Here is a 24,865-nt window from a genome sequence, read left to right as displayed (position 1 = left end):
GCAGAGGTGGAATCAGGCCCTTGAACTCAGCTTTGAAGGTCTCTAGGGGATTCTAATGCCATGAAGTGAGGGCATAGGAGACAACTTGAGCCAGAAATAAAGAAGTGAAAAGAAGCTTAAGATACGTTTAAAAAAATAAGATAGCAGATCGACCAATTTGACTGGAACATGGAGCGTGTGAAGAGGAAGTGTGTTTGTGTTGTTTTTCCTTCATACTTGAAGAAGACCATGACATCAGAGAGGTGATGCCATAATATGCAAGTAAATTGGATTTAAGTGAGGAAAGGCTGTGCAAAGTCACCAGCTTCACTTTCTCCTCCAGAGCCGATCTGGGTCCAGTGGCCAGATAGGAATCAGGCTGACTGGAGATGGGCCCAAATGCAGTGGGAGACCTTGGAATAAAGATTCCCCTTCCTTCTTTTATACTGTTCTCAAGACCAAGTCTTTGGCACTGGCTTCTCTAACTCCACTAGGAACTCCTGGGAGGCAAGGTCTGGAGCCCATATTTCTCTATAATTCCTATACCCCACTCCGGAGAATTCAAGGGACACAGGCCTTTTAGCATCTTTCCCAGGTCTCAGTTGGTCTGAAGCAGCACCCATTCTGTGATTAAGGCCTGGTTAGCAATGAGGCAAAGGATACTGATAACTGATGTGAACTTTCTCATTTGTTAGGGCAGTTAGAAGGAATATATATATATATATATATATATATATATATAGACAAGACCCAGGAGGGAGTTGAAGTATAATGTATTAAAAAGGAGTTAATAGAAACAAGGCAAAGAATGGCTTCTTTTACCCAGGCCAAAAACCCCCCAAAACAAGAAACGATTGCTTTTTACGTTCATTCTGAGTCTGGACTGGAAGCCTAGAGCCACATTGGGGTGGGGAGGAGAGTGAAGTGAAGCAGTGGGAGGAGCTTGAAATGCCAAACTTAGGCGTTTCTAAGAATTATTAGATCTCTTTGGATAAGAGAGTATTGTACTCTCATCTATGCTCTTTGCAGTTAGTTGTATGTAGAGGGTAGATTGACAAGGGGAGAGACTTGAGGCAGGGAGACCAGTTGGGGGACAGTGTAGTTTGATCTAGGTGAGAAGGGATGAGGGCTTGAATCATAGTGTTTACTTAAAGGAGAAGAATGTGGGGTAAAACTAGAATTTGGCCTGGGGATAGGGGTGAGAGGGAATGAAGAATAAAGATTCAAGGTTTCACATCTGGGTGATAGGAAAGATGGTGGGGGTACCCTAACAGAAAGAGGAAAGTTGGGAAGAGGAATAAAGAGAGATAACAAATTCTGTTTAGGTCATATTTCATTTAAGGTGCCCTCAGGCCATTCATGGAGTGGATATCAGAGACAGAGACTAGGTCTGGATCTGTAGGTATGGGCATCCTCTGCAGAGAGAAGGTAACTGAGCCCATGGAAACTGAGATCATTGAGAAAGGGCCCACAGAGAGGAGGACCCAGGTTAGAATTCTGGAGTACACACACACACACACACACACACACACACACACACACACACGCGAAGGCTGTGGGCAATGATTCCAGAAAACCCAGAGAAGAGAAGTGAGAGTACCAAGAGCTCACCAGCAGTGTTAGTGCTATAGAGAGGGCAACTAATAAGAGTATCAGAACTTAACAAAGTTATAAGTTATAGTTGAATGACTGGGTGGGAAGCTGGATTGCATGAAGGTGGGGGAGGGTCATGAGTCTACAGGGCTTGCTCTGAATTTGACTAGGAAAGGAAGAAAAGACTTTGGATGATATCCTGAAGAAATGGTAGGGTCAGTGGGTTTGTTTGCCTTTTTTTTTTTTAAGATTTTTTTTTTCAAGGCAATGGGGTTAAAGTGGCTTGCCCAAGGCCACACAGCTAAGTAATTATTAAGTGTCTGAGGCTGGATTTGCACTCAGATACTCCTGACTCCAGGGCTGTATTCCTGTATTCCAGGGCTGTATTTCTATTTACTGTGCCACCTAGCCACCCCCTGCCTTTTTTTTTTAATGGTTGAAGGGAATCTGGATCCTGGAAAATAGGCAAAGATGGGAGACACTGAAGATTAGAGAAAGGAATGATAGTGAAGGAGGTGGAAAGGGATGAGATCAAAGGGTTGGCCTTGGTGAGAGCATACACAAGTCATCTTGACCTCTGACACCCTTGCTGGTAGTTACTGTCTGTGCCACACAGCCTGGCACTTAATTAGGCAACATCAGTGTCATCTATTATTTAGCATATTTCATGTATAATAGCCTTGGCTTTCCAGTGGGATTTTAATCCCCTTGACTTGATCTCCTGCTTTTCTGCATTGTCTCTGCAGAGCTGAGCACATTATAGCTATCAAGACCTTTATAAAGTTAGGAGATTTGCCCTAGGACCCGAGCCTCCCCATTCCCCTTCCCTGTTTGTTAGTTTGTCTTCTAACTAAGCCAGGGACCCTTGGAAGAAGAGGAGGCCCCTAGTCTTGTCCCCCCAATCTAGGGGCTCCATGCCATTCACTAGGTGAAGCCTGGGGAGGAGCCACAGGTGAAAAACAACATGGCACCTGTCCTTGAGCAGCTTGGGGTTTTACAGGAAGGATAGCAAGGTGAATGGGATCAAGGCAAGGAGAAGACCTGGCTCCCAAAGCTGATGACTTTATCCTAGATGGATCAATGATGTTGCAGTTTGAAACCAAGCTGGAGAATGAGCAGAGACTTCTTCGGGGAGAAAGACAGTCTTGGGTTTCCTTATGAGGGTCCTCATTTATGAGTCGGAAGAAGTGGCTTTCCTAGTGGAAAGGGATTAACTTCTCTTCTGGACTCTACTTGGACCCCAGAAAAGCCACAGGATGAGTCCTTAAACTTTAAAAGTTGCCCACTAGAAATGCTAGCCATCAAGGAAAAGCCTGGAGGGTCAATTCTCTCCTTCCCCAGAGTTGCTGAAATCCATCCCATCAGCCACCCCTTGCTCTCCATTCTGAACTTCAGAATGCCCAGGCATGAAAATTGGTCTCCCTCTCTAGGATAAAATATATAAGAGGATGCTAGTTGGGCATCAAGTAGTTATTATTATTTGGGGGTGGGTGGGTAGGAGGGCAAATAATCAGGATGATATGACTTGTCCTAAGATGCAAAGTTGGTCTGTGTCTGAGACTGGATCTGAACTCGAGTCCTCCTGACTAGAGCTCACATTCACCTGAGCTCACTGCTTTCTCTCTCTCTCTCTCTCTCTCTCTCTCTCTCTCTCACTCTCTCTCACTCTCTCTCACTCTGGACTCCTGATGGCCTGTCACTCAATCAATTAACATTAATTAAACACCTGCTGTGTACCAGAACCTGGGCTAAGTCAGGCTAGACTTACCCACCCAACCTAGCCTGTCTGTTTTGCCCTTCAGTGCTGTCCTGATCCACTGCCTGTCGGCGGTGTCTGTCCAGCTGAACTGACTTGTTCTCACCTGTCCTGGTTCTCCCAAACCTTAGACTCTTTGGCTTTTGGATTCCTGCCCCTATCCTGGTGCCTGAGTCTCTGCCTGCTGTGCCCCCAGCAGACATACCCTGGGCCAAGAGGAGGCCCAGGAGGGGAGGGGAGAAGTCCTCTGCTATCATCTGGCTGCAACTGTGGATAGTTTTCTGGCCTTTCCCCAAGTCCCCACCTATGAATTTCTTCCAGACCCAGCCCTTGTCCTCTTTGGGAGCTTCGACTGTCTCCTCTCTAAAGGTAGCTTTGGAGTCTAAAGCGCCATCTCTGACTGCCTCCCAGCCACATCTAGGTCATTTCTATTTCCATGTCCTCGCCACCCATTCAGCCTGTCTTTATCACCTCTAGCCAATCAGTCACCAAATTCTGCCCACTCTTCCTTCATCATGCCTTCATTCCCACAGTGCCTGTGTTAGCAGAAGCAGCCGCTTCCCTGCTCACATTGTCTCCTGTCTCTTCCCTTCCAGTGTATTTTGCCCAATCTGCCAGATCAGTCCCCCTAAAGGCCACCTTCTTACTAAAGGATTTATGAATTCCTCTTCTTTCTTAGATCAAATCCAGATTTGTCATTCAAGGCTGCCTGGCTTACCTCTCCATCCTTATCTCCCTGTCTGACCTCTCTGTTCAGTCAGGCCCTTCCCATTGTCCTGCCACCTCCACCCCTTGGAGATTTCCCCTTCTGCATGTTTACTTATGTTCTCCTTTGTGCTTGGCATGCCCTCCCACCCTTCCACCTCTTCTCTGCTTATCTCCTTTTTACATGTCCTTCAGACCTAGGCTTGAGTCTCTTTTCCATGAGGCCTTTCCAGATATATGCCAGGCTTCTGGCCTTTGGACTGGGTTTCTGGATATCATGTCCTGTTCTTCCAGATTTGATTATGATTTGGATTAGTCATGGATATGACATTCTTTCCTCTTAGAGACAACTCTTTACTCCTCAGTCTTAGTAGCTTGTTGATTGGGGGACCTTCTCCTCCCCTCTCCTCTCCTCTGTGGCAGCATAGTAGAAGGAAAGGGGCTTAAAGCCAGGAACCAGGAGATCTGAGGGCCAGCATCATCTCAAACACCGATCACTTCTGGAACCCCAGCAAGCTATTTCCTGTCTCTTGGCCTCAGTTTTCTTATCATAAAATGAGGGAATCAAATGATTGGGTGAGCTGTGGGATCCCTTCTAGGGCTGAGTCTCGTGCCTCTGTTAGAATGTTGCTGTCCCTGGGACCTGCCCAGTTCAGGGGCCATAAATAGGTAAAAGACAGTATGGGAGGTGCAGAAAGGCCAACACCTGGGGCTGCCTTGCTCGCCGTAGACACAGAGGGTGCTGGATAATTTAGGAGACAATACAGACATGCCAAACTGTTAAAACTATTGTGTCTAATTTCAGTAGGCCAAATGAGGAGGGTCAGGTACTTTTTCTCCTCTAAGTCTGTGCCACTAAGCTTTGTAGGAGGTATGGGCAAGGGGAAGCTGTGCCAGTGCTTGGAACCCAGGGACCTCCAGGGCTCCCAGCCTGCCTAGGCCTGTCCCTATCTGTTGCTTATTTGATTCTCTCTTCCCACGTGGCCTAGTGTTTGTTCTGAGGTGGCGAAGAAGAAAGCCAGGCCAGAGACTGGAAGACCCAAATTCAAAACCAGTCTCGGACACTTGGACTCTGGGCAAGACTTATTTAGCCTCTGCTTGCCTCAGTGTCCTCATCTGTAAAGTGGGGATAACATTAACCCTTCCCTCCCAGGTTGTTGTGAGAATTAAATGAAAGTGTCTCACACAAAATTTCAACCTCAAGCTCTTTAGCTATGATCACGAAGCTGTGGAACAGCCACTTGTCCAGAGCCAAGGAGTGTGAATGAGTTTACCTGCTTCGATCCAGCAGGGAGGTTGCCTCCACATCCACTTCGAACTTTCCCTGGGCAAACATTTGTTAAGCATTTGTTATACCGGGGATAATGGTGGGGCACTGGGACTCCCAAGGCAAAAGTGACTCGGCCCTGCCCCCAGAAAGCTTAGACACATCTTCCCCCCAGATCTGATTGTTGCAGGGTGCTCTTTCTTCCTTGAGGTCTACCTCCTAAGCTGGAGCTCTCCAGGCCATGAGAAGAGCCCCCATCCCCAACTAGAGCCCCTTAGGGTCCCCCTTGGTCTGGCAGCAGGGCCTCTGTGCCTGCTTAGATTCCTGGTGCCCTTGGCCATCCCTCTGGCCCAGAGCCTGCTGCCTTTTTGCAGTTTCCAGTTGTTGTTGGGGCTCGATGTCTGCCTTGCCACACCCTTTTTGTGAGTTTGGCCCAGCTGCTCTGCCCTGGCCCACCCCACATTTGTTCTTCTGTTTTTCTTTCTTCTCAGAACCCTGTCCTCCCAACTTGACTCTTGCTTATGTCTCCAAAGTGCCAGCTGCTTTGGTCCTCTGTCACCTGTGGCTGACCCTCCCACCCACCTGTCTGCCTCCGATGAATTGGCCAAATCGTTATCTTGGCTTGTTCTGGACAGATAGGATGGCATAAGGGCTCCCTCTCCCCACAAAGCAGCTGGCAATTGAGAACATGTTTTGATAGGGGAGGGGAAGAAAGTAAAGGAGAAGGCAAATCCTTTATTTTCAGACCTGATATTTAAGACATTGTGATCAGTCTAAGCAAGCAAGCCAGTGTTCTACATGGAAAGGGAGGCCTCCCTCACCAGTAGCAAGGCCTGCAGGATCTGGCTTCTCTCTGGCCCTCCTTGCCAAACTCTCTTTTCAGCCTGGGCTGTGACTTGGCTACCATCTGGTGCTATGAAAACGACCAAGCAATCTAAATGGGCATTGGGAGAGCGCCCAGCAGCCCTGTTGTAATAGAAGTGTAATTATCTGGGCAGAAGAGGAAGGCAGCCCTTGGGCCCCAGCTGGGTTGAGGTCTGTGGATACCTGATCTTATGTGGGGGCCAGAGCCCAGGCAACTTTGATCCTATCTTTACCATGTGGGGAAGGACTGATTGAGCTGGATATTGGCCCAAAAGACCCTATTTCAGGGCAGCTAGGTGTGGCACCTTAACACCTTCATTTTATTTTGTTTACTTCTTAATTTTCTAAATTTGTCCTAGCAATTTTCATTTACAAAGTGAAACAGAAAAAAGAAGACCATATAAGAAATGGCATATCTCAATTATATCTAGCTTGCTTTAAAAAAAAAGTACAGCATAAATTCAACATGTCACTTTCAAAGCTGTCCTGTTCATTTGTGTTCCCTTCTCTTTTCTGTACATTTTCTTTTAAAAGAATCTTTTAAAAGATTCTATGACTCACTTTCCTTTCCCCTATCTCCACAACACCATGGCTGGTTCCCCCTTTCTCTCCAAACTTTATTCCTAGTTTTGAATGAAAAAGAAAGAAAAATGAAAAACAAAATCCTTGTAATGAGATTAGTCAAACAAAACAATGGCCCTGGAGTCAGGAGGACCTGAGTTCAAATCTGGCCTCAAATACGTAATAATTACCTAGCTGTGTGACCTTGGCCAAGTCACTTTAACCCCATTGCCTTGCAAAAAAAATAGACCCTATTTCACCAGCTTTACCTGGGACTGTATTTGGTACTAAATGGGAGAAGGGTCTAGCAGACGGACACCAGAGCTGTTTATTTTTGGTTGGGCAAGGGGCCCTTGGCTGTAGTTGCCTCCCATGTGATATATCAGAGTGAGGGGATGGGACACCAGGCAAGGTTTCCTCAGATGAACTAATTTCCAGTGTTGCCTTCTTGTCTGTTTTTGGAAGGCTGACTTGATCAAAATACTTGGTGTTTGTCTACAATCAGGTACCCTGGCCTGGAGGACAGGGGCTGATAGGCCTTGAATGGTGGCAGTCTTTGGCTAGGGTTCGTTTTCTCTGCTTGCTACAGCCTACCACTGAGGTCCAGGGGTCTGAGCCAGAAATCTTGCTTTCTGGACTCCTGGCAACCCTACTGGCCAGAGCAAGCCCTTCCCCTTCCCCATTAACATTTCACCTCTTGCCATAAAGTTCTGCTTCTAATCCTTGACCCCTATGCTTCCCCAGATGGCATGGACAGCCTGGGGCTGATCTTTGGTATCTTTGCAGCTTGTAGGAACTCTGGAACTTGCTCCTTTTAGGACTGGGGAAAGGCTCCCCTGTCGGCCTGCCCCTTCCTTAGAGGCTGAATTGGGCTCCCAGGCCCTAGGAGATGACCTAGGTAAGCCTTATGGTCATCTGCCCTGCAGAGCCACTCAGCACTGCTGAGGATGGATGGGAAAGCCAAACCGGGGCAAACCAGTGGATGGCATGCCATTTGTCAGGGCCTGCACAGGACCAACAGAGAATGATGTGAGACAGACGCACAACCTGCTGGGCCACCTGGGATGGCAGGCAGGGAAAGAAGGGAGCCAGAGATGGAGGAGACAGAATGGTTCATCACAAACCTGGAAAGGCTGTTTTGTCACCCCTGCTGGACTGATGCAGCCCTGTCGATTTGGCTCCCAGGCCATTTAGGGAAGTGGTGACTACTGCAGCCTAGACCTTCTTGCCCCCTCCCCCCCTCCCCCAGGAGAGACTAGAGGTAGCAACCCCCTCCCCTCCAGGACTCCTCAGGAACATCATCTCTGGTACATCTGCCAATCTTGCACAGCAGCTGGTGAGGACTTTCTCAATCACTTCCTGTGGGTTTAGCCCTGTGCCAAGGTGCTGTGGGGAGATGTGGCCCTACTGTGTCTAAGGAGGGAGCAACCATGGAAAACAGATTGCTAAACCGTGTGATGCAATAGACCCTCAAAGGAAAGGATGAACAACTTGGAATGGGTGGGCAGCAGAGAATTGTGGGTGAGAGGAACTGATCCTGAGCTAGCACATGGAAGGTGAGGAAGATCTGGCAAGTCCATGGGCAAAGGCCAGGGAGCAGAACGAGCATGGGTGTGGAAGAGAGTAGTCAGCCCCTGCTGGAGTCCCCTTCAGTGCCAAGCAAAGGAAGCCATAGGCAGCAGCCGTCACAATAAAAGCATTTTTGGGGTAGGGAAGTCATGTGATTGAAGCTGGGCAAGAGGCTCTGATTGTATCTGGCTGCAGGAAAGAGGAGACGAGGAAGATTGTATCTTGAGATACGAGCTTGGAGGGGCTTGCCAGCATGCCAGGTGTGTGGGAAGAGGGTGGGGCCTAGAGGGCCCAGAAGAGGGGTCCAATGCTGCATCTGCTACCTACTATCTATGGGACCTTGAAGCCTCAGTTTTTCTTGGGCTTTGGACTTCATCCCACCTCAACATCCATCATCTGAATGACCTTGCATAACTTTCACAAACCTCAGTTTCCCCCTTTAGACATCTTCAGAGGACTGACCCCTGGCAGAGGTGCAGAAGAAAACATAGAAGTGGCAGATGGTGTGGCATTGTTTTGTTTGACTAATCTTGTTACAAGGATTTTGTTTTTCATTTTTCTTTCTTTTTCATTCAAAACTAGTAATAAGGTTTGGAAAGAAAGGGGGAACCAGCCATGGTGTTGTGGAGATGGGGGAAAAGGAAAGTGAGTCATAGAAGCTTTTAAAAGAAAATGCACAGAAAAGAGAAGGGAACACAGATGAACAGGACAGCTTTGAAAGTGACATGTTGAATTTATGCTGTACTTTTTTTTTAAAGCAAGCTAGATATAATTGAGATATGCAGTTTCTTATGCAGTCCTCTTTTTTCTGTTCTACTCTGTAAATGAAAATTGCTAGGGCAAATTTAGAAAACTAAGAAGCAAACAAAATAAAATGAAGGTGTTAAGAGTAGTTGGTCTCTGACGTTTCTTACAGCTGTAGATCTGATTCTATGGTCTTTGGTCTTCATTTTTCTCCTTTGTAAAATCAGATGTTTTAAAATTTAAAAACTAAATTTAAAATTAGTTTAAATCTAAAAAGTTAAAATTAAAAAATTTAAATTTAAAATGAGAAAAATGACTAAGAATGAACTCTAGAACTAAATACTTTGATCACCATGTTCCGGCACAGCTTGGTTGATGTTGTCCAAGGTCTCACAGACCACCACACACCAAGGGTTGAACCCGGATGCTGGCACATCAAGGCTCCAAATTTACCCATCAGTGTGTCCTTGGCTTTTAGGAAAGGCCTGGCATCCTTTGTATGGTATAACTCCTGTATCACTCGCAGAACCTTCCAAGCTGGTCCAGTCAGCCTCTTCCAGACCACATGTCCATGGGTGGGATGGGGTTGCCCAGGCAGAGGCCTGGGCTTGCTGTGGCAATTCCTTAGGGAAAAGCCAGCGGATTCCTTGGTCCAGGCACTCTTCTCTGTTAGGAAAATTTGACTCCCCCTCCAACTGTACTTTCTTCTTTGTCTTTTATCCAGCTTTGGGGAACAAATTCCAAAGTGTCCCATCTCAGGGACTAAAATTCCATTGGAGAATTGTTGGAAGGTGCCCATGAAAGGAGTTCTGAAGACAAAGAGGAATCACTTAAGGAGAGGAACGACAGGCTTTATTTGAACAGGATAGGAAGAGGAAGAGGAAGGCGAGAAGCATTTAGATAATGGACTGTGTGTTAAGTCTTTCACAAACATTATTGCAGGTGATGAGACTGAAGTGGATATAGAGGAAACTTAGCAACCAACTTAGATTTTAAAAAATGGCCAGAAATTGGAACCATGGCAGGCATTTGAGGACAGCCCAACCTTGAAAACAGAGGGTCAGGAATGCATCATTTCAAAGAAAGATGGAGTTGGGGTGGACAACAAGCAATTGGGGGGGGGGATTGATCCTGTGGGAAAGTTCATCAGAGAAGGACTGGGACCTTTTCTTGAGGTGGAAAGGATGATGATGGCTAATAACCAAGGCAGGAATCAATGGCTTAATTTATAATTTGTTCCTATTTTCTCTGAGAAAGAAAATGACTTTTCCATTGAAGAGGACAGTACCAAAGCTGGTTACTTGACTCAAGTAGATGAGAGCTGGTAGATGGGATGATTGTTCCACTGGCAATGATCTTTGAAAGGTCATGGAAAAGTGGGAAAGGAACCATGAGCCTGGAAAACAATACATGTTGTCCTGATCTTTAGAAAGGGGAGAAAACAGAGGCTGCCACTTGAGTCCAGTAAAGCTTGAATTGAGTTAAGGGGGAAGATTCTGAACCAGTTTGGTAAAGAGAGATAGATGGAAGAGGTGATCACCAAAAGGAGCAGGACTTCATGAAGGGCGCATCACACTCTTATTACCCCAGGGTTTCTAAACGAGTAGATGGGGGGGGGGGATATTGTACATCCAATTGACCTAGGTTTTTTGAAAGGACTTTCATGAAGCACCTAAAACCACTCTTATGGAGCAGATGTGGAGAGATGTGGATGATAGATTCAGGACTAGTTGGATGACCATTTGTTGTTAATGGATCAAGGTGAATGTGGCAGGAAAGGGCCACAGGGATCTGTGTCTCAGTGACTTTTGCAAATATTATCAGATATTATAAAATGAAGTTATTACAAAGAGGATATGATCATCAGGTTTGCAGATGACACAAAACTGGGGGCTAATTAAAGGACCTGGGCTTCAGCATTAGGCTAGATCAAAGAAGACATTCCCTAGGGAGAATTCCCTGGGAAGAAAGAGACTCATTCCCAATTCCCAAACAGTCTTATGCTTGGATACAAAAATCAGCCTCACATTAGGGAGAATTGGCAGTTTGTCTGAAGAAGATCTTGGGGTTTTAATGGGTCACAGATTAACCGTGTCAGTAGTGTGATGGGGCCACCAGAAAAAGCCATCGCCGTCTTGGGCCACATTAAGAAAGGCAGAGGTTCCAAATTTGAAAAGTGAAGACTTGGAGGATGTAACATAATTGTTTTCTTTGGCTGTTTGAAGAGCTGTGTAGTAGAAGAGGTGTGAGCCATGGCCTGCTTGACCCTAGAAGGCAGAGGCAGGCTCAATATTAGGAAACATGCGTGAAGGGTTTGAGCTCTTTGAGTGGAAAAGGGGCTGATCCTGCCAGATTACCTGGGCTCTGTCATTGTGGATACACTGCCTGTGGCATTTGGGTTGGACCAAATGGCTACTGAGGTTATTCTAGGGCAAAGCCAAGACTCCCATCTTGGCCTTCAAGAGAAAATGATTTATGGGCACTGAGGAGATGGCCCCTGCCGAGGCTTTGGGCCAATACTGGTGGGTGTGCACACCCAACTTTCAGAGAGGCTCCATCTGCAGCAGGTGACCTCTCCCGATCACGCTGGGTCTGGGAGCTCAGTGTGAGGATCATTGCCAGGCCATGTCTGCCCCAGGTGCAGTCACCTTTGAGGACCCTCAACCCTCTACCTCTGCCCTCATGACTAGGCCATGTTCCTCACCCGCCTTCTCCCCCCCCCCCCCCACCATGAGCCACGATCTTTTCTGCCACTGTCTATGTCTGTGTGTTGTGGTTCAGCTCTGTAGTTTCTGTCATTTTTGAGCCTCTTCCTTGGGAAGTTTGCCCACTAGGCTTATCTAAGGAGGGGCCAGGAAAGATTCAGTCTTTCCTGGGTGGCCAACCTGGGATCACCCTTCTCTCAGATTACTCTCTCAGATATCCTCCCCTTTGTGTCCTGCAAACAGTCCAGGATCATAGGACATTGAGGCTAGAAGAGGCTCCCATACAAATGAGAGGGAGAGGAGGTGAGAAACTCAGTGGTGCATAACCACTCAGAGGCCAATTTAGGACTAGTGGCCTGCACACTCCATAAACATTAGCAATGTGACTTGGTAGCCCAAAGTTGGGCTCCATTGAGTTATAGTTTCCAGGAACAGGGAGGCTTGACCTAAGACCACCTTGAGAGAAAGCAAAAGAGGACTACAAATGAGCACAAGAGAATTGAAGCTTCCCTTGTGACTGATACAAGGCTTCTTGCTGGGGACACAAATGTAAAGAAAGTCCCTGGTCTCTGGAAGCTTGCATTCTAATAGGGGAAGATGGCACCTCAGAGTCGGGGGCAGGATTGGTAGCCAGGAGATTCCAGGGATGGCAGCTGGAGCCATAAGGCATTCAGGGGAGCTACCTTTTCTTGACACAGTGGTAGTGCCAACAGGAGGGCAGGGTTACCCACGATTGTTTATCAGGAAAATCGAGGCTGGGTAGCTTGGGCCAGGGAGAGAAGGGTGAGCTCTCCCCAATCAGGACAAGAGAATCTATGTCACTCACTGAAAGAGCAGCAGAGGGAACTGGGCTTCTTTAGGCTGAAGAGGGACTGGAGGGCCTGGCTTCATCTGACTTTGCCCCAGAGGGAAGAACCAGGAGCAGGGGGGGGACGGCACGTAGGAGTAGGCTGGATGTGATGAAGTGGAAGCTGTTCCAGAGTGTGGGAGTAGTCTACCTTGGAGGTCTTCCAGCAGAGACTGGTCAGCTACTCATCCAGTGTGTGAATGGAGGATACTCTTTCAGATGGGATGTGGCTGGGTGGCCCCTGACCAAAGGCCCTGCCACCTCTCAAATCCAGGGGTTCTAGCTCTCCTCAGCTTGGCCCAGTCATCTGAGAACTTCAGAAATGGCTCCCACGCTCAGACTGGGGTGCCTGACAGGGAGGAGCACGGCTGGGTCACCGAGACACATCCTGACTCAGTTTGGGTGAATTTTGTGACATCTCAACAGATGAAGGCCCTACTGCCCCTTCTCCCTCGGGGGTATACACTGGCAGAGAAGAGCTGTCATTGTAGTATGGGAAAAGACCAGGGGTATCTGGGTGAGTTCTGAGCTGAGCATTCAGTCCCCATCGTGAGCATAGGGAAAACCTGAGACACCATGCCTGGCAAGGAGGGCAGTGATAGGGAGTGGCAGGACTTGAGGATAGGTGGATCCTTTGTTATAATTAATAATAATATCTAATGTTTATAGGTATTTGGGCAGAGCGGTGAATGGAGTGATGGGCCTGCAGTCTGGGAGACTTGAATTCAAAACCAGGACTAGATATTTGTTAGCAAGTCATTTAACCTCTGCCTCAGTTTCTTCAATTGTAAATTGGGGGAAAATAGTGGAAATTGAGCACCTCCCTCCCAGGGTGAGGCTCAAATGAGATCATCGCTGTAAGGTTCTTAGCCCAGAGCAAGTGGGGTTTTTTTTATAAACACAGTAATATTATTAGCACACGCTAAACCAAACACTTGATACATACCTTTTCTTTTATTCATTCAAATATAACATTGCTGTGACCGGAGAGAAGTTGGACAAAATCTGACTTGGGCCAAATCAGAATTGGATGGACCAGAGACTAAAACAATTTCCTGTGTGATGCTTCAGGCAGGTTACCACGTGGAAGTAGGTGACTGGTCAGGGAGAAGGGGGGACACTAGAAAGACAGAGGATTACTGGGCCATGCCTCACTTCTCTCCCCGCCCCACCCCAGACCCAGGTGGCAGGATTCTTGGGCCTGAGCTGGTACTGACTAAGGAGATGGGGAGGAATCTGGGCTTCCCAGGCCTGGTTGCCTTCATCAGCTGAGTTATCTCTAAGAGCTCAATTACCCCAAAGAAATGCAGGAGCAGCTAAGTGAGATTGGGATAATTACCAAGCACACTGGACATTTTTTATTTATTTATTTTGCCATATATGCAAAAATCAGACCAATTTGGAGTCTCCTAATTAGGGAGCAGGTCAAGAAGGTTCTTCATTTTAAATATTTAATGACTTTCTTCATTGAAGCCAAGCTCCAAGGGTATTGAAACCAGACAGAGCCATTGAAGCCTGTGTAACGTGAGAGGCACTCCTGCTTTGTGGGTTTCTCGGCTGTAAAGAGAGAAGACAATGTCTCTTCCCTCCCAGCTCTCTGCAAAGCAAGCAGTATCTTGACTGATTCTGATAGCAGCCATTTGGAGAAGGGCTGGCCGCGTGGTGAGACCTCTCCACCAGAAAGCTCAGGCTAGTGAGGAACCATCTCCTCTTGTTGGAAGCCAAGCGCTTGTGATTGGTGGGCTCATGTCCCTGTTTTGTAGGTCTTGGGACCAGCCTTAGGCCTCCAGGGGCTACCTTGACTTGCTAGCCCCCAGGGATGACCATTGGCCCAGACCCTGCCTTTGGAGGGGCCAGCTTTCTACCCTGGCTTCATTTCAGCAAGGACACTGTTGAGACTCCTCCAGGGAGATCAGATTGCTTCTTGCTAAGACACACACAGCTCTACCTGCACAGCTGAGCCCTCTCCCCTCTCAGGTAGCCACATTCCATCAATCCTACCCTGTCCCCAAGCCAGGCTGCCTGGGTAGTGCCAAGCCACCCACTAAAAGGTGGTAATTCACTGGGGAAAGCCCTGCCAGCAGAATTGCCATGCTTGGGAGACCTTCCAACTAAATTTCTCCACCTCACCCCACCTTTGTCCCCCCCCACCGTCCCAGCTTCCTAAATTCTGACCTGGTACATGACCATGCCCGATGTCTTGTATCTGTGCCCTCGGCCTCTCTCTAACCCTCACCTGTCTTCTCCTTTCTGGTCTTAGGATTCCTGGCATTGATATCAGCTCCCTTGGCCAAGGGTCTGCCTGTGGTTTCAAGCCCCCATCTGGCCCTTTCGTTTAGGTCAAGCTGCCTCTCCCCATTGACAGCATCCTGCCAGTCTGACCCTGTTGGATTCTGCCTTGGAGGCAAGTCCCAGGATTCACCCTGATTGAATCCTGGACTTCAGATGACCATGTCTGAGCTGAGGGTCAGAGTGGTCCCCTGAAACTGGAAGGAACAGAGTAGAGCACAGTTTGGGCCCCCTGACTTCAGGAGGGCTTTAGGAAGGTAGCTTCCTCACATGATAGGAAATCCTTTTGTTTTCAGTGGAATTAAGGGCCAAAAGAGTTTGACTTGCCCAGTTTAAAGGGCTATGTTTGATGCCCCTTTGATAAGAGTGTTCTTAGTTGAGGTTCCAATGGAGATTTGAGAGGCAGGCTCTACCACCTCCTGCCTGGCCCCTTGGATATCTCTCCCCAGGTACTTTACGTCAGTCATGCCTGGTCCCAATGGCTCCAGGGAGAGCCTGTTGGGATGCCTGTCACTTTAAATGCCAGTGCCTGTTCTCTCTGGCTGTTCTAAGTGACAGCTGGAGAGGGTGGGGAGAGAGACAGGAGAGGCATGAGCAGCACTGGAAGTGTGCCTGCCTGCGGGCACCACTCAGCTCATTCTTGGCCCTGCAAGGACTGCATCTGGCGGGGCCCATCAGTCCTGCCAGCACCTCATCTGGGGGGGCCGGGCTGCAGATGGGACTTGGTCTGAGCACTGATGGGCATTGGAAGGGGAGCCGGCTGCCCTGCCCCCCTTGTCTAGGAAGTGTGTGGGGGGGTGCTTTCCTGTCACAGAGGAGGGCATGCCTCCCAGGAGCCTGGGTTGACCTGGGGGGGGGCAGCCACCTGCTTCCCCTGTCCTGTGCTCCAGAGCTGAATCCCTTCCCTGTCCCCAGCCTCCCCTCCTCCAGCATCTGCCCAGACATGGTTGGTGGTAGTAGACCCTGACCCTGGGGCGAGGGCCTCCAGGGGACTGTCCCTGTAAGCAGGGAACTGAATCTTCGCCCTCTCCTAGCTTCCCTGGGAAGACCCAAGATGTGGGATGCTGGAGTGCTATCCAGGCAGGTTTGGCTGTGGCAATTCCTTAGGGAAAAGCCAGCGGATTCCTTGGTCCTTTGTCTGCTCTTCTGAAGGAGAGGGAGCAAGTGTTTCCCAGAGAAGGGGCCATTTGTCACCCGGAGACCGTGGGCCAGGACTTTCCTTGGGTGCTCCCCAGCTAATCACTGCCTGCCCAGGACCTCCGGGAATATGCAGCTCGGTTTCTGACAGGTAAGGGGACTCTGCAGAGGACTGCCACATGCAGCTGGCCTGGTTGGTGCCAGGAAGCCTCTCACCCTTTTTCTTCTCCTCATGACCTTAAGGCCTAACTAGTGCCAGGGCCAGGCTTGGGTGCCTGGGCTAGGCTGGCTGCATTCCAGTGACTCCCCTCCCTTGGTGGTATCTCACTCCTAGGTCATGCTTAATTATCATCTATTAAATTAAATTAAATTGAATTTGCCCTCTCTCTGCAAAGTGGCCTTGCAGGACTGCCCCAAAGAGGGAAGAAGCTGTGAGCTGGGACTTGGTAAGGCAGACCTTGGCTGCCTCTGGGGGATTCTTGCACGCAGAGCCAGCCAGATGGCTGCTGGGAGGGGGCAGCGGCCACCAGGCCGGACCAGGATCCACTGACCCCAGGAAGGTACAGGCGTTTTTTTCCCCTGGGGAAGCAAGAAGGAGACACAAGGTCACCTGCGGATGGGTAGAGCAGCCAACCAGCAGCCCACCAATTGGCTGCAAAGATGAAGGGAAGATATTGTGGATCTCCATGGAGACAGAGCCTGCAGGTAGCTATTGGTCAGGTGGATTCCATTCAGTTCCCTTACCCAAACACTTATTGGCTGGATGAGGCTGTTGTAGGAGGGCCTTTTACTGAGCAGGAACTAGCAGGCCCCAGGTACCAGTTCACAGTCCCACTCATTGTCACCCAAAACAGCTTACTGGGAGTGTGGGCCCTTGAGGCTTTTTTTTTTTTAGAAAAGCAGGAAAAAAAACAGCCCCATGAGGGAGTGGTTCTCCAGGTGATGGCCTTGGGACAGAGCAGGTGCCCACTTTTTCTTTTGGGGTGGGGGGGTGGAGGTCAAGGTCCTAGAGTCCAGAGCAGTCAGTCTCAGGAGTGGAACTGGGCTGGCCCAGGGCCAGGCGGGGAAACCTGATGGGAGAGGGTAGGGGAAAAGAACTATGCTTCTGAGGCAACAGAATGGACCTCCAGGCCTGCTGTTGAGGCCCTGTTCTGATGTCAGCCCTTTGGGGGGAGTGACCCCCAGGGATTCCCAGCACATCTGCATCCTGTGAACTTTTGTGAGGCAGACCTTGAGCTCATGGGTCCCTCCTTACCCCTGGCCCCCTCTGAGCTAGCTGTTCATGGGCTAACCTGAGCTCTTTGCAAAGAAGTCCAAGAATTTAGTGGAGGTTTAAAACAGTGGCCCTGTGGCAGAATTTGGTGACCTGGATTGTCCTGTAATAGGTGTGGGGTAGAGGGGGGTTCTCATAAAGCAACTTGAGTATGTGCCAGAGAAGAATTGCCATCTTCCTCTTCACCACTGAGGTCTCGATTAAGGAAGGCTTGAGAGACAGTGTGTCATTCATGGGATCGTTGATCTTGGCCGTGGCCTCCATTTCCTCTGCCTCCCCGATTTAATGCCGACATCTCAGGGCCAGAGCAGTTGGGGAGGGCTGCTGTTTCCTGGGCTGAAAGTGGATCCCATGGAGCTTTGTGATGCTGGAGGTTCCCTGATTTTGTCTGGGGGGTGGGTAAAGGGTGGTAGCCCACTTTGTTGTCCTGTGGGAGGATTGGGTGTGCCCCATTTTCCCATGGTTGTGCTGTCGACTAAAACCCCCGCCCAGGACAGCCAGTTGGAAGGGAGCTCTGAACCAGGCTGTCTTAGGCAGGCAGGAGAATTGAATCCATCAGGGATTGCAGGGAAGTCTGGGTCAAACCTGGGTGCTCTTCAGAACAGCTGACCAGAAGTCTTCTGGGAATCGTGCTCTGGGGGACAAGTCCCCTCTGAGCCCTTTTGCTGAGAAATGTGACTGAGAGAGAGCCTCTGACTTTGCTGCTTCTGTGGGCTGACTTTCCAGCTGATCTTGCCCTTTGAGGCAGAATTGAAGGCTGAGATAGCTAGTATCTCTCTTGACTTGGTTCTCAACATGATCTCAGGGACCAAGATTTAAATTCAATTTTAAACTGACAGTCAGAGATGGGAGGAAATGATAGAACCCCTCCCAAACCCATTTCTTGAAAGGAGCCTGCTAGGGCTGTGGTTCCAGGGGGTGGGCCTCTCAGAGCCATTGAGGAGGGTTTGAGGATATAAAAAAATGGATGGATGGATGGATGAATGAGAGGCCACAGGCAGGTCATTTAGGTCTCCATAAGTCACTCAGAGGCAATTTTATACATGAGCATTTGACCATCCTTCATGCAAGTGTTGGTTTTCATGTTCTTGTCCCTCCTCTTGGCATTATGGTGACCTGAGTTCTTGAAGGTTGGGTTAGTAGGGCAGAAGGCCTGGGCCAGCCACTTGGTTTTTCCAAGCCTCAGTTTCTTAATCTGTAAAATTAGGGGGGGGTTGTAACTTGAGGGAAGGCCCCTTTCAACTGGGAAATGATGGTCCTTACAGCTTGGAAGATTTGTTCCTGATCACATTGCCAGAGGCTGGTGACCACCTTGACCATGGGGGTTGCATTTCTCAGTCACAACTAGGCTTTAGGAATGGCTGCCATGTTCTGTCACATCTGTGGAGGGTTGAGCCTTTCAGCTGATTGGAGTATGGAATGTGTACCAGACGGTTAGGAGGTAGAAACTCCAGTGGTGGCTGTCTGCGATGTTAGAAGTGATGAAGACCTGGCCCAGGGCAGGGGCCATCAGAGAGAATTTGAGAGATGTTTGGTGTGGCCTTGCCCACATAGAAAAGGTTAGGGGAGTCAGAACCAGATGGCCACATTGGATCAGAACCGGGTGAATAAGGGCTATCCTAATGACCTCTCTGAGTGGCCACCTGTGAATGATCTCCTTGTAGAGATGGATCTAATGATTTTTTTCCCCATTTAACAAATGTTTTGGTGGGGGATTTTTTGCATTTTATTTTTTCCAACTATATGTAAAGATAATTTTCAACATTTATTTTCTGTAGATTTTGAGTTCCACATTTTTCTCCCTCCTCTGATCCCCTCCCCAAGACAGTGAGTTATCTGATGTAGGTTATATATGGACAATGTTGTGAAACAATTCCATATTAGTCAAGTTGTGAAAGAAGAATCAGAATAACTGTATCCTGAAAAGATCATGAAAAAGAGTAAAAGTCCCCCACGGACAAAAATATTCATAACAACTCTTTTTTGTAGTGGAAAATAATTGGAAATTGAGGGGATGTCCATCAATTGGGGAATGGCTGAACAAATTGTGGTATATGAATAGTTGTTCTATAAGAAATCATGAGAGATAAGATTTCAGAAAAGCCTGGAAAGACTTGCATAAACTGATGCTGAGTGAAATGAGCAGAACCAGAAGAACATCATAATGTGACATCAACATGAGTAATGACAAACCATGATGGACTTGTGTCAAAGACAGTTTTAAAAGACTTATGATAGAAAATATCATCCATATCTAGATAAGGAACTGTAGAGTTTAAATGAACAAAACTTATCTTCAATTTTCAAAAGTTGTCTTATGTATTATGTCATTTTTTTCTCTCTAATGTTTTCTTTCTTCTATTTGGATTTGATTCTTCTCTCACAACATGATCAATATAGATCTATATTAGCCTGGCTCTATATAGAGCCTGTTAGATTGTTCTGTCAGGGATGGGGAGAGGGAAGGGAGGGAGGGCGAAAAATGTAAAAACACAAAAGCTTGCAAAAAAAGATTGGTAAAAACTACCATTGCATGTGGTTAGAAAAACAAATATATAAAATATTTTTTTAAAAAAAGTTAATTGGAGGCAAGTATGTGGTGCAATGGATAGAATACTGGCCCTGGAGTCAGGAGGACCTAAGTTCAAATGTGGCCTCAGACACTTAATAATTACCTAACTGTATGATGACCATAGGCAAGTCACTTAACCACACTGCCTTGCAAAAAAAGAAAAAAAGTTAATTAAGCTAATGTTTGCTGGTGACCTAAAACATTAAAAAAAAAAAAGAATCGGAACAAAAGGGAGAAAATCATGAGAAAGGAAAAAACAAAACAAATTTAAAAAAGTACAAATCATTTGGTTTGATCTGCATTCAGACTCCATAGTTCTTTCTCTGGATATGGACAGCATTTTCCAACACAAGTCTTGAAACTGTCTTTGATCATTGTATTGAGAAGAGCTAAATCCATCATAGTTGATCACTGTATAATGATCTCCTATTTCTGCTTACTTCATTCACTATCAGTCTTTCCAGGTTTTTCTGAAACCCACCTGCACTTGATTTCTTACAGACCAATAATAGTCCATCACATTCACATACCACAATTTGTACACATACCACAATTACAGTCAGTGCCACAGAGGACTGTGGGATTGCAGTTCCTGAGATGATTGGGAAAGACCCAGGAACCCTTTGTCCAGCTCCCACCCTACCTCTGATCAAACTGGGCTTGAGTCTGACCACCTCCTCTCATACAGAGACTTGGGAAAACTTCCCCCTTGGCCTAAGGCCCAGGACAGTAGTCTTAGCACGCCAGATCACCTCTGAGGACCCATAACCAAAATGCCCAAATAGTCACTGGTCACAGTTTGGAGCTTGTTTCTTAAATTTGTGTCTTCAGTCTACCATCTCAACACTGCCTCCTCCTCCACCTGCTCCCAGATTGTGATGAAACCCTGAAGAAGAAATGTCCAATTCAGGATTGAACTATCTGCCATATATGCTATACTCTCTCCTGGTAGTCTACTGCCTCTCTGTTACGAGGTGTGAGCTGTGCTTCATTATCTTTTCTCCTTCATTCCTTTTCCTCTAATAGTTCAACAGACTGTTTGCTGACCCTTCTTTGTGCTCTCTATCAATTTCCGCTATTGGGAGTGAAAGATCTTGGAGTTGCTTCTCTAATAATAGGGATTTCAAATGTGACTGTTTAGAGTTTACAGTTCTGATTTAAAAATCAGTTTGCCTGCTTTGACCCCTTATCTGATAAGGAATGCCATTGGTACCAGAGATCTGGGTCAGTTTCCTCCAGGGGTGGGAGATCAGACCCTCATTAGTGGTACTGGATGTGAACATTTCTCACCTCATAATTTCTCTTCCAGTTCTTTTTCCAGGATGTTTATGCAGGAAGAGGCCTCTCCTATCTTATTATGCCCACATTCAGGTTATCTTCAGATGAGTGTTAGAAAATAATTGTGTTCATGGACTGTGATCCCAGAGGGTTGGCATGGTTTGAACAGGGCAGGGTGTTGGGTGCAGACTGGGAGCAGAGTCACTGGCAAGTCTATTGTGCTGACTGGGCCCAGCTTCATCAGGCCCTTCTCCATGAATGCTTGACCAGTAGCCCCCTTTCTCCACATGACAAGTGATCTCCCATGGGACCTTACTGGCACTTCCTCCTCAGAGCAACTGTCAAGCCCATCATCCTATCTCTACTGGGCTCTTGGCATGGGGACTGCATCCCATGAGAGAGGCAGTGTGCCCTAGTGGAGTCAGGATTGTCTAGCTGGTGACCTGGGCAAGTACCCTGGCATCTCTATTTCTACATCTATAAAATGTCTCTGAGCAAGCTTTAAATTGATGATCCTTCTATGGCCACCTACAGCCCTAGCATGAGCCAGTGGACACTGTGGAATGGTGTATAGATGTACAGAAATACATGTTTGTTATAGGAAGTTTGAGAGAAGGATGCATTCCAAGTATCTGAGGTCTTTTGTAATAGTGGGTCAAAAATAGAAAGGGGGAAATTCCTTCAGCGTCATTGTCCTATTTTGGAGTGGGTCAGCTGTTGGCTGGCCAGGCATGCCATGCATGCATGCAGGTCCAGTCATGCGTAGCTACTCAGAGGGGCTGCTGCTCCAGAAGGCCCTGACCCTTTTCCAACCCTTATGCGAAGAGACCTGTAGCTCCAAAAACATGTAAACCTAAGTGGGAATGAAGGCAGGATCCCTATTGGAGCAACTGTCTGCCTTGGTGGTAGGACCTATGATGGTTTTACTGTCTAGAGCTTAGAGGAAACAAGGATGAGAGGGTTTGCAGGATCCCTCTCCCCTCTACACACTCGGGTAGCAAAGGAGAGGAGGTCTGGGAATGGGGGGGGTGGTTTTCTGAGGCCCTCTTCCCCTGGGGCTGCCAAGAAATACCCTTAGATAGGAGCCCATTACTCTTGTCCCTCCCCCCCCACCCAGTGCCACATCTGCCTGGTGTATTAGAATTTCCGCCTTTGTTAGCCCCCAATGCCAACGTATCCCTGCCCAGACCTCTTGCCAGGGGGTCCTGCTCCTGAGGGATCCTGTACCCACCAGCCCCCTTTCCTCATAGTCAGAGGGAAGCACATAGGAGCCTCCATACTTCATGCATGCAGTAGAAGAGTGAGCAGCAAGGATCCACAAGTGAAGTGGCAAAGGAAGCCCAGTTCTGTGTTTAAGCATTATCATACCCTAACCTGGCAACAGGACTGGGCCTTCTTTATGCAGGGCTGGTCCCTGGAGCAGCTGCTTAGGCTGATTCACCTGTAGTTCTGCTACCAAGGATTTTCCAAGACTCCAGGCACCCAGACAAATATATTTGTATTTATTTCATAAAATATTTTACAATAACATATAAAACATTTTTAACAATATTTAAAAAAATTTAGAGCTTTAAATTTCCTCTTTCCCTCCTGCCCCTTCCCATTCCTTGAGAAGATAAGCAGTTTATTATTGATTTTATATATGTGCAGTTATGTAAAACATATATCCATATTAGCCATGTTGCAAAAAAAAACCACAGTAAAAAGCAAGAAAAAAGTTTAAAAACTGTTTCAATCTGCATTCAGACTCCCATCAGTCCTTTCTCTAAAGATGTAGAGCATTTTTCATCATTAGTCCTTTGAATTGTCTTCAATCGCTATTGCTGAGATTGGTCTCTCACAATTGACCATGGTACAGTGGTGCTGTTTCTGTGTGCAGTGTTCTTCTGCTCACCTGACTGCATCAGTTCATGCAAATCTTCAAGGTTTTTCAGAGACCAGTTCCCCCCTCATTTCTTCCAGCACAATAGAATTCCATCATATTCATAAAGCACAATTTCAGCCATTCCCCAAGTGATGGATATCCCCTTGATTTCCATTTACCACTACAAACCAACCCTTCTCTCTTCAGGGCTGTTCTCTCCATCTTATTGAAGGAGGTTTCTCTCCACAGGCCTGTGTTCATGCTCACATGCTTGAGGGCACACCAGCTAAGAATGATCGATGTTTTCTCTGGGATCATGTAGGAGAGGAACCTGGAGCGTGGTGCTTCTAGGTCAGGAGAAAGGGCAGAGGGCATTCTGAGAAGGACCGAAGATGCTAGGAAGCTGAAGTCCATGAACTTTGATAACTATTTTTCATCATAACTGGAGGTGACCAGAGGCACCACAGTGCAATAGATGCTGAGCTTGGAATCAGGAAGATTAGATTGTGAATTTGGCCTCAGAATCAGACAAGTTGTGTGACTCTTATCATATCACTTCACCTCTTTCTACCCTCAGTTTGTTCCACTTTAAAATGAAGATTAAAAATAGCACCTACTTCCCAGGGTTGCAGAGGGGTTCAGGGGACCTAGCACAGTGCATTTCTCCTTTTGAAATCCTATGGATTTATTTTATGCATTTAAAAAGACAACTCTGAGAAGGGGTTCCTCAGCTTCCCCAGACTTTCCTGGGGCTCAGGACACAGCTGAGTCTCAGGACTGCTGCTCTGTAGCCCTTCCCATCCAGGAGCTTCAGAAGGTACCACCACTTGGACCCCACTGAATGTGTGCAACTAGACCTAAACAAAAAGCAACCTTAGCTCTGGGGAACTAGAATTGGTTTTGGAATTTGTAATATCTCTTCCCCTTTCATTCTGTAAACAGGATGCTAGCAGGTCCTGTGATACTGGGGTGATCCTGATACATGAAGAATGTGGGCAGCAGGAAGTGGGAGGGAAGAGAAATTACACTGAGCTGGGCAGGCAGACAGGGCAGGCTTCTTGGAGAAGGTGGGAGATAGATGTGAGCAGAGGTGTAGAGGTGGTACATTAAAATGGCCTGCCCCCCCCCCCCAGCCCAGGGAGTATGTGGCAGGGGGAAGATAAGGGTAGTAGGTAGACAGTGCTAGAATGGAAAGCCTTGAACAGTTCTTGGAGCTTGAGATGGGAAAGTACCACACCCCACATTTAGCCTGGATTCTGGACATGAAACAATAGGGCCCAGGCCAAGCCTCATGTGGTCATTGTTTGGGTCTGATTAACTCTGAGTTAATGTAAATATTAATTGTTTCTATTTTGGTCAGCAACCCTGAATCTTCCCCTTCCAGATATAGATTTTTTTTTTTAACTAGGTAAAAAGAGTCCATTTTTTGCCTCATTTCTTACCTAAACTTAGTCACTAAGTAGGTGTTACCTCATTTATGTTATAAATGTTACCTCAGTCAAATGGACCTATGAAAGAGCCTAGCTTAAAAAGGCCAAGCTCTCCATGGGGGCATTTCCTGTCCTCCTCATCTATATCTTGTCCATGGGCCCTGGAAGGCAGGTACCCCTTCAATTGGGGTGGAGGGACTTTTGTTCCTTTTTGCTTTTCAGGAGACCATAGATTTTGGTTCAGATCCTATGTTTTGAATAAGTTTGTATGATTTTTCAGATGTCCAGAGTGATTAAAATAGCTTTTATTAACTTCTCTGCAAAGAAGGACCATCTCTCCTAGTGAGAAGGGCCCCAAACTATGACAATGTCCAGTCTTATATGCTTTTTGAAAGGCTTGTTCCTCCCTTTTATACCAATCATTGGTCAGGG

The 24,865-nt window shown here is 47.3% G+C and overlaps 1 protein-coding gene across 2 annotated transcripts in view; it reads left to right on the top strand.

Annotated features, from left to right (window-relative positions):
• MIB2 (MIB E3 ubiquitin protein ligase 2) overlaps positions 1 to 24,865 on the top strand; it is a 44,924-nt gene that overhangs the window by 6,911 nt on the left and 13,148 nt on the right. Inside the window, exons 3-4 of one of the 2 annotated variants that reach the window (XM_074218729.1) lie at positions 13,582 to 14,567; positions 14,851 to 16,167. The exons of the other annotated variant lie outside the window; for it this stretch is intronic. The gene's annotated coding sequence lies outside the window, so the exon portion shown is untranslated. The remainder of the gene's footprint in view (positions 1 to 13,581; positions 14,568 to 14,850; positions 16,168 to 24,865) is intronic. 2 annotated transcript variants of the gene reach the window in all.

The sequence above is a fragment of the Macrotis lagotis genome, chromosome 1 (assembly GCF_037893015.1).
Source record: "Macrotis lagotis isolate mMagLag1 chromosome 1, bilby.v1.9.chrom.fasta, whole genome shotgun sequence".
Lineage (NCBI taxonomy): Eukaryota > Metazoa > Chordata > Mammalia > Peramelemorphia > Peramelidae > Macrotis > Macrotis lagotis.
The sequence above is the reverse complement of the archived record's forward strand: the minus strand, read 5'-3'. Positions and strand labels throughout refer to the sequence as shown.